The sequence below is a fragment of the Chenopodium quinoa genome, unplaced genomic scaffold (assembly GCF_001683475.1).
Source record: "Chenopodium quinoa cultivar QQ74 unplaced genomic scaffold, ASM168347v1, whole genome shotgun sequence".
Lineage (NCBI taxonomy): Eukaryota > Viridiplantae > Streptophyta > Magnoliopsida > Caryophyllales > Amaranthaceae > Chenopodium > Chenopodium quinoa.
The window spans coordinates 2,610,554-2,626,025 of record NW_018743405.1 but is presented as its reverse complement, the minus strand read 5'-3'; positions in this window follow the sequence as shown (position 1 = coordinate 2,626,025).

Here is a 15,472-nt window from a genome sequence, read left to right as displayed (position 1 = left end):
TTTGAGAATTGGTTTATGACACTCTTGTCTTTCGAAGGATTATTACTTGAAGTAAGTTTTTAGTGAAAAGTTTTACTTAAGAATTTTTTGAATAAGCTTATGAAGGAATTGAGTAAGCTTTGTTGGAAAATTAGAAGAGAACTTGGTGAGCTTGTTATAAGTATTAAAGTGTGAGTATGTGAGTTAAACTACTATTGTTTCGTAGAGGATAGGGAGATGATTGAGATGAAAACTATCCTATGAAATTATAATGAAATTCTTGGTGATGTTATTTATTGTGGTGAGTTACGGGGGCGTAACTCTTTTCTTTAAGAGGGATAGAATGAGATATAATTCCGCGCTTTTCACCTCATTTATGATATATATTTCTTGAGTTTGCATGGTTTGTTCATTATTATGCATTATTATTGTGTTTACATGCAATTAAAGTATGTAAACTTTGGCCATGTACGAGTTTATTAAGCATAAAGTTTTAGTTTGTTGAGTGTGCATGTTGAGGATCACGTAATTTACAGTAGGGCTGAGCAAAACTACCCGAAAAACCGAAAACTCGAAAAAACTGATCCGTAACCGTTCCGAAAATTAGGGTACCCGATCCCGATAACCACAACAGTTCGGGTACCCGTTCCGATAATTTGTTATCGGGTATGGTTATGGGTATCATTTTAAAATTAACGGTTACCCGATCCTATCCGATAAGTATTTTTTTTTCTTTTTTTCCCTACTTAAATCTATTAATATAAATCTAAACTTTTACTTTACTTCATAATCACTTTATTATATCAAGGATTAGTAATATTATTAATAATTTGGTCAAGATCATATGGTATTGTTTTTAATTAGTTGTAAATTATATCATAATAACTACATAATTAAGTTTAATTATCATTATTGGATATCTTATTGGGTATCCGATAACCGATCCGAAAATCCGGGTACCCGAACTTATTGGTTCCAGTTATGGGTATCACTTTTAGTAATTTTGGTTATCGGGTACCCGAACCGTTAGTACTAACGGTACGGGTACCCGTCCCATGCTCACCCCTAATTTACAGCAATACAAAACACAAAAGTTTGAATGGTTTTGGAAAATTTATGGTTTATGGATTAAGTTTCGAGGGCAAAACTTCTTTTAAGAGGGGTAGATTGTAATCCCTCGTATTTTTTAAATATTTTATAAATTTTATTTTATTTTATTTATAATATTTATTTGATATTTTCCGGAATTTAATTTCAAAAGTTTTAAATTATTAATTTGGGTCGAAAATTATTTAAACAAATTATTTTATGCACCTTCATTCTACAATTTATGTCCAAACAAACAAGTCTAACCCATTTGTTTACTTAATTGACCCATTATTTTTATGAGGCTCAATCTTCCTACTTACCCTACAACTCTCTCTCCTATAAATACCCCATAAATCCCTAAAATTTTTCCCCACACAAAAGGTTATTTGTTTTCTTTTCCTTTTATTTTATTTATTTCCTTTTTCCTTTATTTTTTTTCTTTTCTTTTCCTTTTTCTTTCTTTTTTTTTCTTTTCCTCCTTCTTATTACGTGAGAAGGTTGATGCCCCCATCTGCCACCTGCTGCCGACTTAACCCATCTGCTACCGTCGCTGGCGACCACCACCCGGCGCCTGCCACTGCAGCCACCGCCGACCCTCCTTATTCTCTCCTTCCCCCTTTCTTTTATTTACCTTGTATGAATTTTAATGTATTAGTTTAAGGTTTTGATTTTGTGGTACAAAGATTATATTTTAAGTATCAAATTCATGTTTTTGATAGCTTAAACTTATAATTTCATATGTAATTTATGTTAATAATTTTCAGATTTTGTGATTATAAAATTTAGGGTTTTGATTTATTTAAATTGAGATTCTAGAGTTCTTATGATCAAAGAAATTTAGGGATTTTGTGTACTTAATGTTTGAATTGATGACTAAGTATAAAAGTGATGTGTTGATGAAGTTTTGAAGGGTTTTTAATTAATCTAAAGTGCTGGAAATAGTTTCTAAGTATTACCTTTGATGTTTTATAAAGAGGGTTTAATCACCCATTAAAAAGTGAGATTATTTAGGGGTTTTTAAATAATTTTTAGATTTTTAGTAAGCTTTAAACTTGCTGTATTTTTAAGTTTAAGGGTGTATTTTAAGGTTTTTATGAAAGAAACTTAAAGAACTATATATAAGCTTTTGATTTTGATTAAAGGAAAGGTTTTAAAGTGTTGTTTAATTGGATTTTGAAGGTTTTAAAGTAAGTTAGTATTACTGTAAGTTCGATTGTTTGGATATTGATTGAAATTTTGTTGTTTGGTTTAGGAGATAACTTTATTGAAGGTGATTTCTAGTTAGTAAAGTGGCATACCAACTCGCTTACTCAAGGTACGTACGAGTTACGAAACCTTGCCTTTATATGCATGATTAAGGATGTATCGAGAACCTAGTATCATGTATAGATTAGAAGACTGGACTAAATTGTTTGGTTATACATTGTGATTTCCGTATATTGTGTATGAGGCATGTTTGAGATATAAGTATCTGACTACGGTTGTGGGTGATGTGTATGTGATTATCTTATCAATTGGACATGTTATGATTAATTAAAGGTTATGGATTCTTTGTTGTCTATTGTTGAAACTCATTGTAGCCCACTTGTGAGTGCCCCACATTGGAGAAAGAGGAGAGGTGGTTCTACTTTATAAGGTAGAGGAGTTACTCCTACTATTGCCAATTGGTTTTAGTATGGAAGCTCCAAAGCCTTGTTTGTGGACCAAACTCTCTTCCTCCTTGTTTCGGGTTGCCTAGACCCATTTCGTATTGTTTCAAAATTTATCATCTATAAGTGGAACTAATTTTGATAATGGTTCCATGAGGTTAATTTTTAATACTTTTTCATGAATTAATAATGATTTGAGTAGAGGGTGTTTATTAAAGTATTTTAAGACAAGGTCCAGAATTTGAAGTGTCCTATGCACTTAAGGTGTTTATACACCGAGGTAGTTAAAGGATTCAATACTAAATATTGTTTGCCATTAAGAAATCAAGAATTGAATTGGAAATTTGGATTGCTTGGAATGATGTGATATTTGATTGATTGTATTGTTTTGTATTCGAGTCATCACCAAGTCTAAACTTGTAAATCACGTAAAGTGCAAGATAGATGCATAAGCAATAAAACTCTTGATTTATGAACATCTGAAGTAATGACAATCAGGGGTAGGGGTACACGGGGTATTAGTCGTGCACTTTTCTAGAGTACGTCTAATCTGTGAGTCTCTTATTTCAAATACTTTTCAAAAACTAGGAGTTAGATGAGATCTCATACTAGCTACGGTCACGGAGTCGCGCCCGTGGTCATTAGATGTTTTATTGATGTCTCCGAAAGGAGACATGGGGTTTTTTCTTCTATTGATGTTCCAAATGGAGCATGGAATGGACAACCTTGTCTATTGCTTAATCTTATGAATAAAATGAAATGATCTAATTACTATTAACTAGTGAAGTCTTAGTAAAACTGATAGTTGAGTCGTGTGTTGATTCTATAATTTAATGATGTGTGATGATTGATTATTAGTATCATTGCATGCTAGGGATTTCTTATAATGTTTCGCAGCTTGTATGTACTCAGCTTTGCTGATTGCGTTCTTTGTGTGTCTTTCTTTGGTCATGGTCTTCGCCTTTCAATGACCCTGTGACGATCCAATTTTTACACTTGTAATATTGGGGATCGCAGATTAACCACTGGTTCTTACACATGCAGCATTCGTATCTAGGTGGTGGGATCTTGAGTGGAGTGTTGGTTGCTTTTCTCATTTTATTTTTCTATTTATCTTTGAAGTTAATTTAACTCGATTTCATTTTTATACTACTTCTACTGTTTGAGTTTTGAATCAGGGCCTTAATGGTTCCAAGTTGTAAGACTTAATTTGGTTTTGTTTATTGGTTTTGAAACTTATTTATAACTGAATTAGTTATTCTGCTACTAATTTCATATATAGTGTTAACGTTTGAACCCGTGGCGGTAACATGTCAATGTTTCTCCTCTATTTTATTTAAATTAAGTGGTTTGGGAAAAGGGAGCATTATTGGGGTGTTACATTGAAATTATCTTTCAAATGAAATATGATAATATTAATTCCGAGCTACAACGAAAAAGATATGATTGAAATACCAAACTCTATCCAAAACTTACATTGTCCCTCTATTTCGACCATATCTTTTATTCTACAAAATTTTTTAATCTGATAATAATTGGGTTAGAAAGAAGACTTCAACAACTTTTCAATGACATATTATTTATTTTATTTTGATTTCTGGATCAAAAGATATGATAAAAACAAAAACCGCAAAAACTATTGTCTATCACAAGAGTGTTATTCCGATTCGAATTCGATCTTTTCTTGATTCTTCGACCCTTGTTTTTTCATTAAAAATAGATCACCCCTTTTTCAATCATCAACAAGCTTGATCACAAAATCATTATCTTCTCCCTCTTTAGCCTAAACACTAGCCTCCCTATTCTCTCAAAATACTTTCCCTTAGCACTCCAAGGAGTCCATACTTGACTCGAGACTCTTTCCTTAAACCAAGGCGTGAAAGGTAGAAATAACTGAGAGTTTGAACCCAATCAACTCTACTATAATTTAATTTAATTTTTTCAATTTGATTTATTTTTTGGTTGAAGTTACTAACAGTTTATTCATAATGTAGCAATTTAAGGAATCGCAGAAAGTGAGTAAATAATCACTTAATTACTTTTATTTTTATTCTTGTTGCTAGTATCATGATTAGGTTTATAATTATTTGATTTGACTAACGAATTTATTATTAAATTGCTTTCAATATTAATGTTTATTCTATTATATATTTATTGATCACCATGTTGCATGTTTAATGGAATATGTAAATGAAAATCACGACTAATAAGATAATTTGGACGATCGGTTTAGGTTCTTTTTTAATCTTGTTATTTAATCAAAGTGATCACAAATATTTTAGAATTATATGTTGCATTAATATTCAACCAATTTAGCCTAATAATAGTTCGGAGCAAATTGAATATTTTTTTTTACATGCCTTTGAGATCGCAAGAATCACTTTTCACAATAAGAATTGAGTAGAGGCCAATATGGGCAAATGTGACTCCATAACTCACTTCGTACCATCATCCCCGATCCTCCTTTCGTGATTCCGAACCATATGGAGTTAGTAATCTCATGGATTATGAATGGGGTGTAACCTTCACAGGTCAATCGTTGTCCCTTTATCGTGGTTGCCTTTTATGATCCGTGAACGGTTTACAAGTTCCTTAAAAACTTGTTGGCGGTGTTGAGGTTTGGTGAGTCCGACTCACCGCGGAAACAAACCCCGACCCAAGGAACCACTCACAATAATTAAAATCATAAAGCATAAATAAATAATCACTAAGAAAAGATAACGAATCTTACCCTCGAAGCGAGCTTCGCCCAAAAACCGGGGCTCTTACTTGAAAGCTACGAGCACGTCAAGCGCCGCGCCTCCAACGGTATCCACCCACAAAAAGGCGAACACGACTTTAAGGTCTACTACCTGGGGGTTAGCGAGGTCCGACCAAAACCCGATTGTTATATGAGTTTAAGAGTTTTCCCAATATTATGGAATGCTCTTTTTAACTCCCACTCAAGCATCATTTCCTATGCCCAAAGTTGGGTATTTATAGGGAATGATGGAGTATGAAAATCTCTCCCGTCAATGTGGGACAATGAGATTTTCTCATTTTATTTTAAAGCTAAAATAAAATTATTAAGCAAACTAGTAATAAATCAACAAGTGTCAAGCATACATGAGAGAGTAGGTGAGGACCACTTGGAGATGGGGACCAAACTTGCTCCCCACTCTCTCCCTCACCATGTGCCACATGGCAACCCACTTGCTCCCAACCTTCCCCTTATACACGGCCCTATGGCCCGAGCCAAGCCACGAGCCAAGCCAGAGCCCGGCCTGAGCCCGGCCCGCACCCAGCCCGCACCTGCTGCTGCTGTGGCGTGGTGCGGCTGCTGCTATGGCGTGGCGCGGCTGCTGCTGTGCCTAGCCGCGGCTGGCCGTGGCTGTAGCACGGTGTGCCGGCTCGTCTTGCCCCTAGTATTCGGATGCTCGGGGCACTCCGATGCTAGGGGTATTTTCGGGAATATTGTTGATTTATTATTATTTTGCGTGTCTCGTCTTTTATTATTTAGACTCGACTTCCGACGATCGGTTTCGATGCTCTAAGCTCGAATTACCGACATCTAATTATTTAACACTCGGGCGACGAATTAATTTCTTCCAAATTAATTCGTCGAGTTGATTCGCATATATTTGCTTGGGTGTGACCCGAAGGGTTCAGCCAAGATTAAGCTGTAATATTAATTATATTAATATTACTGATCGGAAGCGGCCTCCACCCAGACATTCCGATCACTTGACCTTACTGAATATATTAGCTTTCTAATAGTTCTGAACCCGCTATCAGAATAATACACTTGTTCGAAGGACACTATTCCTTTCAATCTCCCACTTGTCCTTCCGGACAAGTGTGCATTTAGTGTATAGCCCTTATCCTATGTCTCTTCATGTCTCTTCATGAACTACAAAGTAAGATTACTAGTCATCTCTGTTACGTCCAGAAGTGTTTCTCGAAATCCGAGTTTGACTGTTAATAAGCAGATGATTTCTAAAATCCATCTGAGCACGGCCATGCATTTTTCACAGTCTCGCTCTTCGAGAGGCCTTGTAAACAACAAGACATGTTCCCTATTGTTAGTAGGGGGAAATTTCCAGTCTTGTAGTGTAGCTTCTCTTACTAAGAGGACTCACCCGCCCAATATCTGTCTTTATAATCCCCAGTTACGGCAGACGTTTGGCGGATACCAAAGCGGATCAGTACTCAAACAAGAGATCTCCCACTACTCATGGTCAAAGGAAAAGAGTTCCGATAGTAATAATGAGAAAATACTTATGACAATTTTTAAATCTCTTAAAGTATCCTCATAGGTCGATCCAATATGGTTCTAAACCAATACATGTGCAAATGATTTATATCCTCATAGCAAAGAAACGATGCTATAAATCATACTACACACTAATCTATGATGGTCATCAATCGTCCATAAACTATGACCTTGATTAGGGATAATTTTCGATTAAAATATTCAATGTTCACTTAATAGGTGTTTCTTTATCCAAGCCATTGACTTGATACCCTATTTTGAATATTTATTAAAATCGAATGGACTCATTATTTAATTCTAAACCACAATTAAATAGTTTTGTGGAATATTTAGAAATATTTTATTCCACTATGAAACTTCACAATGTTTCATCTTATGATAAATGGTTTTTCCCAAATGTTTAAAGAGTAATACTCTTCATAAAACATTCATAGAAATCATACCCATATTTGATATGCTTGATTTCTTTCATGCAATTATGAATGTTGTCGTTCACTTATTGCAAAGGTTTAGTTAAAATTACTTTGCAAACCTTAGCATCTTCATTATCCACTATTTCCATAATAAGATGATAAAATTTTTAGAGTGTTAATGGATTACATGTGATTCAGGATTTATTGTCCAAGCAATGGCTCCCACTCATTTTCATGATATGAGACCTTCTACTTGACAACCTACAATCATTAATGTTCAACAACGAACCTTTCCATTTAACATCTATCTTATCATTGCCTTTAAGGCAACAATATTCTCAACATATATTTTAGTAGACTCCCCGATGATGCCTTGCTTGGGTTTTACTCCAAGCGACTCACAACGATTTGGGATACCCTAATCACTTGTGATGATGGAAATTTTCCTTAAATTCCCGCACATTATACATGGATGCACATCCATGTTACCATTCTCAAGCCACAACACTTCTTGTCTCGTGCTTATAAATGGCTTCCTTGCTAAGGATCTAATCCTTGTTAAGGTTTGTGCTTGCAACATCAAAACTCAAATTATATCTGTTTCCATGCGTCAAGAACTCATCCAACTACTTATCTAAGTTCTTTGGATGTTCTTGACTATAATCTAATGATCTAATACTTAGATTAATGTCGATTGGTATTATATACGTACTTCACATGCTCTAAGCATGTAAGTCATTTGACGATTCCATATCATAGCCTTACATGATGGATTTAATTCTAGAATGATTCTCAATTTTATTCCATCCATGTGACATTTAGCTCATACAGTTACACTGAGTCTTGCCAAATTGTTCGCTGTATGATATGATTGAAAGTCTCTTACTAGAGTCTTTCTTGTTTGATTTAGTACTTATCCTAGCTTATACTTAGTTCAAACATTTACTTAGCTTCATACATATGGGTCGAAAGCCTTTCAAAGTCTTTCACGTTTAACATGGTAATTTCTTTTAATCATTTAAACATTTAATTAAGTCTATACCATAGAACTTAATTCCCAACATGTACTAAGTATCGTCTTTAGCTCGGTCCATTGTCGAAAATACTTTCAAATCTAAACATTTAGCATTTGATGGTTGTTTCACAATAGAGTTCGTAAACTTCTTGTTGGACCATTACTTTTGCTCCCACTAAACTTCTTGTTCATCAGAATTTTTTATGTTTCTCCATAAGTTAATCCTCTTATTAACTTTATGAGAAAACACGTTCCAATTCCTCCATGCAATGCTTCCTTTAATCCCATGACGGATTCCATGTGCTTGCTTTCAAATCTAGCATTATTTAGATTTTCAAAACCCTTAGACTATTCCATAGTCACTTCCAAAATTCCATTTTGGGAAGGTGGTTTTGGTATCTATTTTGCCATATTTCATATGCGCAATTTTGCTAGATCAATCACGAAAAGACTTGAGCATTCCGATTGGTGAATGGGATTTTATTAAAATCAACTCCTTGAAATTAATTATATCCTTTACAACCAATCTAGCTATGTATGCATATACATTTCCACATTTGTTAGTTTTCTCCTTGAAAACTTATTTGCAATCGATGGGTCTTTCATCTTTCATGCAAATTAATCAAGTTTCAAACATGATTTTCAAACATGGAGTCTATTTCGGATTTTCATGGCTTTTAACCATTATTCGGAATTTGGATTTGTCGTAGCTATCTTACAAGACATTATTCCTTTACTATCTAATAGTAAATAGTATGCTTGTAAGTCTTAGGTTTGTTTCTAACTTAATAGAAAATTTATAGGATTCAATCCAAGCCTTTGGTGAATTTTATACCTATACGGGGCAATTTCATCAAATACTGAGTTTTAAGGCGCTTTCAAAGCCCTTTTATTATGTTGATCTTACTCCAACATCTTTAATGTTTTGTGAGTAATGAATTCTCTTTTAAGGCGCTTGTAAAGTCCTTTTGAGTATTCTTGATCAAGCATTATCACGAAGTCCTTTAAGGTCTTCCGAGATTCTCAGTTCTAGTTTGTTGCTAAGATCGATGGTCATCGAGTTTATCGAGTTCATTTTCCTCCCACTTGTCGTTTTGGAAACGTGTTACTTTCCAGAAAGACACTACTTAGAGCAACAAATAATTTTTGTTCTCAATTAGGATGTGGAGCTAATACCCGTAGTCTCACTTTAATGCTTACAAAGAGACATGTATATTGTCTTTGGGTAAAAGTTCGTTGTGAAACAAACAGTTAGCTCTTACTTGAACTATCTTATTCTTTATTGAGCCATTCAGCTCCCACTGAGTCACCTAGCTCCCACTGAGCCACTTTGCTCCCACTGAGCTAGTGAACTCCTACTGAGACTAAGAGCCTTAGACATATACTTGAAAAGACTTTTAGAAGTTATTTCTATCCATAACTGAATATGGCGTCCTTTTTTAGCTTCGACACATTGTTTAGTGTAACATTAGTCATTTGTGCAAATCTTTACGAACTTTATAGGAAGGGTTGTGAACCATCGTTGTTCGAGTCATTTCCAAAAGACACCGAGGTCTCCGTGAAGACACACTATGTTCTTTGTGGAGTTATTTATGAAAATTTCCATTCATAACTTTGAGATAGTCACGCTTGGCTCAAGCAAACATCGCTCGATCTAATCTAGACATTTTGATATCTTGCCAAGTCGATTATGTACTTCATTAAACTCTTGAGCTACTCAAGTCAAGTTTGTTTACATTTAATGAATATAGCCATATCCTTTCAAATTCTTTGTGAAACATTGAAGTAATTGAATCCTCTTTACCCTTCGGAGTCAACTGTCTATACCAAGAACAATAGCTCTCTGCTTTTTCGATTTCAACAAGTAAGACTTTCTTGTCTTAGAACGATTCCAATTCAAGCAACTATCAAGAGCCTATTTAATAGAGCCTTGAGTACGTTCTTGTCGATGTGACATTGCTAAAGATGTTTGGAACGCAAATCAAGCCCATGACTTGAACTTAGTGAGTTTATCATGTTAGAGAAATGTTTGTTTATAATCAAGCATTCTTAACTCAACGCTTGGATAACCATCCCATTCAAATAAATCTCGCAACTATTGCTCATTACTTTGAATGTGAGTCTTTCCGTGTGTAAATGGATCAGATGCTGATTATGGAACATAATAACCATTACTTGTTCCAGCCTTTGGCTTAAAAGGTCTTTAAACAAAACATACGACCTTACAACTGATGTAGCTCTTCTTGCTCCATTCTAAGCTTGTAAGTCGATAACTTAGCTTAACTTCAATAGTTTGAGGTCACTCACATAGTGGAACACTCAAGCAATATCCGATACTTGTGAAGATAACGAATTGCTAAGTTAACTACAATAACATGAACTCATGAGTTGAAATGAAATCTAATTCCTTTTCCTCGTTCCTTCTTTCCTATATTTCTTATCATACAATATCTCATAATCTTACTTTAAGAATCATTTCTTTAAGTACCTTGACTCTTATACTTTGTTAGGCATAATCAAGCCCCTAGTGCGCCGTTTAAACAAAGTTTCATCTTTTCCATTAATTCTTACTCGAATTACTACATCAATGAGTCCTACTCAATTGTGATGCGAAAAGATACGTTGGTTGTCAAACATTGACAATCTTGAGTTTGCAACTCAATACCTCATGTTTTATCAAAACTACCTAGTATTTTGAATACATGATGTCCAACCGTCCTTTCGGACTTAATTATAAAAGTCATTCATGAGAATTGCATTTTAGAAATGCTTTTCCTTTCTTTGAGAACTATTCTCAAGGATTTCCTTTACCAATCATGGAAACAATATTATTTGATTTAGAATACTATAAATATAAGCGCTAAGTATAACCATTTATCAAGAACATAATAAGTTTGAAATTTAATAGCATTCATGCAAACTTCAATCTTATTAAACGTCTTATTTACGCATAATAATTGTCCCTATTTGGCGAAAATAAGGCGATTCCAAGATCTGAAGAAACAAAGACTGGTTAAGCATGCTTTGGCTTGTCTTAAACACTCAATATTCTTGGGTCAGCATTGCCTTGCTAATGGCTCTAAGCCACTCTTGGTTAGATAATCGTCACATCTAATGCATCTTCGACGATGTATCTCTTTTGCCACGGTATGTGAGGACTCCTCACCCATACCGATGAGTTAAACCAAAACCAACGTGCACACCCGGTGTGCCTTATGCCCCTTGGAGAAGTGATGGCACCTCGCTTTGGCGTAGCCTACCATCACTCTCGTTCGGTTAATAAGTGTTGTTTGGAAAGGCAAGTTTGACTCAATATTATTAGGGACCTAGGATTTCTATGTTGGTTGATTTAAGTGAACTTAACTAATCATCGCAACATCAAGAAAACCTAAACATGCATCTAACAAATAATTCACACATATATATAAGCATAAAATATAAAGCGAAATTATAGATGCATATTGGAAACTAGCATGACCCCTTGAGATCTTCATATCTTCAAAAGGTCTTCATTTTCAATTCGAGGCTTTGTCTTCCAAGATACGCCGTCTTCAAGACTTAACCAAACTTATGCAAAAAACTAGTGTCTACAACTAGGAATAATCTAAATATTAAAGTACAAAAATACTTAACGGTGCGTAGACCGTATTTAGATTTACAAAAATACATAACGGCACGTAGTCCGTATTTTCTATCCTAGTCGGGTCCCACTAGTTGCCATTTCATAAAACCTGTGAGTGAGAATATATACATATATTCCCTTCACCCATTCACTATTTGTGAATGGCCCATGCAATTTACAAATTAAAACAAAGTAAAATGCATTTAAACAACGCGCGCACTAGTAACTAATCTAGGTGGTTAATCCGATTAAAACGCCTAATTAAAACTAGTCAAAGTTGTTAAACCGATTATATAAATTACGTCATTAATAATTGAAGCTCCCATTAAATTCCGCATTTCCTTAATTAATCCAATTAATTAAGTCGGTAGCACCCAAACTTGTCAAAATGAAATTTTGCCAATGCCGCTCAAAACCGAGGCCTAGCCTCCCAAAATTTTAATTAAAATAAACAAAGTTAATTAAAATAAGTAAAACGGCAAAATAAGCAACATCAAGCCTACTATGGCTAGCCACCTCACCGCACCAAGCATACACACACGCCAAGACCACGAACACACGGCCCACGGCACACGGCCGCGAGCTGCTGCCACGGCACAGCCGCGCGTGGCTGCTGCAGCCCGCACCTGCTGCCGCGCGTGGCTGCTGCAGCCCGCACCTGCTGCCGCGCGTGTGCTGCTGCCTTGCGTGGCTGCTGACGCGCGTGTGGCCGCAAGTAAGGCGGTGCTGCCACCTTGGCAGCCACATATGGGTTGCTATGCAGCCCGGCTCGCCAAGGTGATGCAATGCCTCGTTTTGCGTGCCACGACCTCGGGATTTGATCCTTTTTCGCGAGACAACAATAATTAATTCTAAATTAATTTTAGAACTAATTTAGAGAGCAAAATAAAATTTTAAACAAGTCTAACTTAATAAAATTTTCAAAGTGCAAATAACCAAAATAATTCCAAGAACCATTCTTAATTAAATTGGTTTAGCTTGGTGCAACATAAAATTGAGGCAATTTCTCACTTTCAATTTAATCAATTTAAATTAAACTTGAGAATTTGACAAAGTAAAGGGAAGTTGGAAAAATATGAACTTTAATGTTCAAATGAAAATTCCAACATCTATATTATGTGAATCCTTGAAAATTATATCTTCCAACATGAAGATAACCAAATTTCTATCACAAAAATCGAAACTTTATGTTTCCAATCAACTTAAAATGAGTAAAACATCAAAATTTAATACAAAATAACATGGAATTTAGTGGTTTTTAAAGTTTCAATCACTTATCACAAATAAAGATTGAATCTTTAACACTTATGGAAGCCTCAAAATTAAAACTTTCACACTAAAAAGCAATTAGTTTGCAATTATGTGAAAATAAATCAACCTTTAAGCATCAAATACTACCAAGTAAGTGTGCTTTAAGGGGACATAAAATTGCAGAAAATAATGCAAATAATCAACCATATAATCAACAATTTATGCCATTAATTTCAAGGTTAGAAAAGACTTAAAAATTTTCGTCAAAAACAAAAAACCCCTCGAAAAAGGCATTTCTGGTCAGAATTTGGCTAAAATCACAGCCCCCTCTAGGGTTATAAACCTTTCCAGAACACGTTTTCCACCCAAAATTCACTAGTCTTGGGCGAAAATCTGGGTTCTGGGCCAAAATTGACATTAAAAACGGGATTAAAATAAATAAAACCGAGCTACTAATCTAATTAGCAACTTAAACCAGAAAATTAAGCCAAAATAAACCTTGAAAAACATGATTATAAAAATAAACGAGCGGGGCTCCGATACCGCTGTTGAGGTTTGGTGAGTCCGACTCACCGCGGAAATAAACCCCGACCCAAGGAACCACTCGCAATAATTAAAATCATAAAGCATAAATAAATAATCACTAAGAAAAGATAACGAATCTTACCCTCGAAGCGAGCTTCGCCCAAAAACCGGGGCTCTTACTTGAAAGCTACGAGCACGTCAAGCGCCGCGCCTCCAACGGTATCCACCCACAAAAAGGCGAACACAACTTTAAGGTCTACTACCTGGGGGTTAGCGAGGTCCGACCAAAACCCGAGTGTTATATGAGTTTAAGAGTTTTCGCAATATTATGGAATGCTCTTTTTAACTCCCACTCAAGCATCATTTCCTATGCCCAAAGTTGGGTATTTATAGGGAATGATGGAGTATGAAAATCTCTCCCATCAATGTGGGACAATGAGATTTTCTCATTTTATTTTAAAGCTAAAATAAAATTATTAAGCAAACTAGTAATAAATCAACAAGTGTCAAGCATACATGAGAGAGTAGGTGAGGACCACTTGGAGATGGGGACCAAACTTGCTCCCCACTCTCTCCCTCACCATGTGCCACATGGTAACCCACTTGCTCCCAACCTTCCCCTTATACACGGCCCTATGGACCGAGCCAAGCCACGAGCCAAGCCCGAGCCCGGCTAGAGCCCGGCTCGCACCCAGCCCGCACCTGGCCCGAGCCCAGCCCGCACCTGCTGCTGTTGTGGCGTGGCGCGGCTGCGGCTGCTGCTGTGCCTAGCCGCGGCTGGCCGTGGCTGCAGCACGGTGTGCCGGCTAGTCTTGCCCCTAGCATTCGGATGCTCGGGGCACTCCGATGCTAGGGGTATTTTCGGGAATATTGTTGATTTATTATTATTTTGCGCATCTCGTCTTTTATTATTTAGACTCGACTTCCGAAGCTCGAATTACCGACGTCTAATTATTTAACACTCGGGCGACGAATTAATTTCTGCCGAATTAATTCGTCGAGTTGGTTCGCATATATTTGCTTATGTGTGACCCAAAGGGTTCGGTCAAGATTAAGCTGTAATATTAATTATATTAATATTACTGATCGAAAGCGGCCTCCACCCAGGCATTCCGATCACTTAACCTTACTGAATATATTAGCTTTCTAATAATTCTGAACCCGCTATCAGAATAATACACTTGTTCGAAGGACACTATTCCTTTCAGGCGGCTCCCTACTTTCCTTGTCCCTAATCATATTATGTCAATTCCCACTTCCTATGAGTGCCAAGAATATGCAACACATGCTTTAACGTAGGCGCACTTCAAACGACGCCTACAATAATATGTTATTGTGGTGCATAGGATATGTACTCAAGTTTTGCTGATTCGTACTTTTGTGTTTGTGTTTGGCTTTCCTTTGGTTGGCCCTACTATGACCAATTTATATGGTGAGTAGAGGGTTGAAAAAAAGGGGAAGTAACAGATACTTGAATCATGAAGAGCATGGTGGGAATAAGTGCCGAGAGTTACTTGTTATGCTATCCTAATTTTATGCTTCAAATTATTTTATCATGGACTAACCTTTATATGTTATTAAAAGTTGAATTTTTTAAAGGACCATGTTTGGAATGGTTCCAACTTGTGATTTAATTACTTTTATTTCGTTTTGAGGCTGTGAACTCAAGTTTTATTT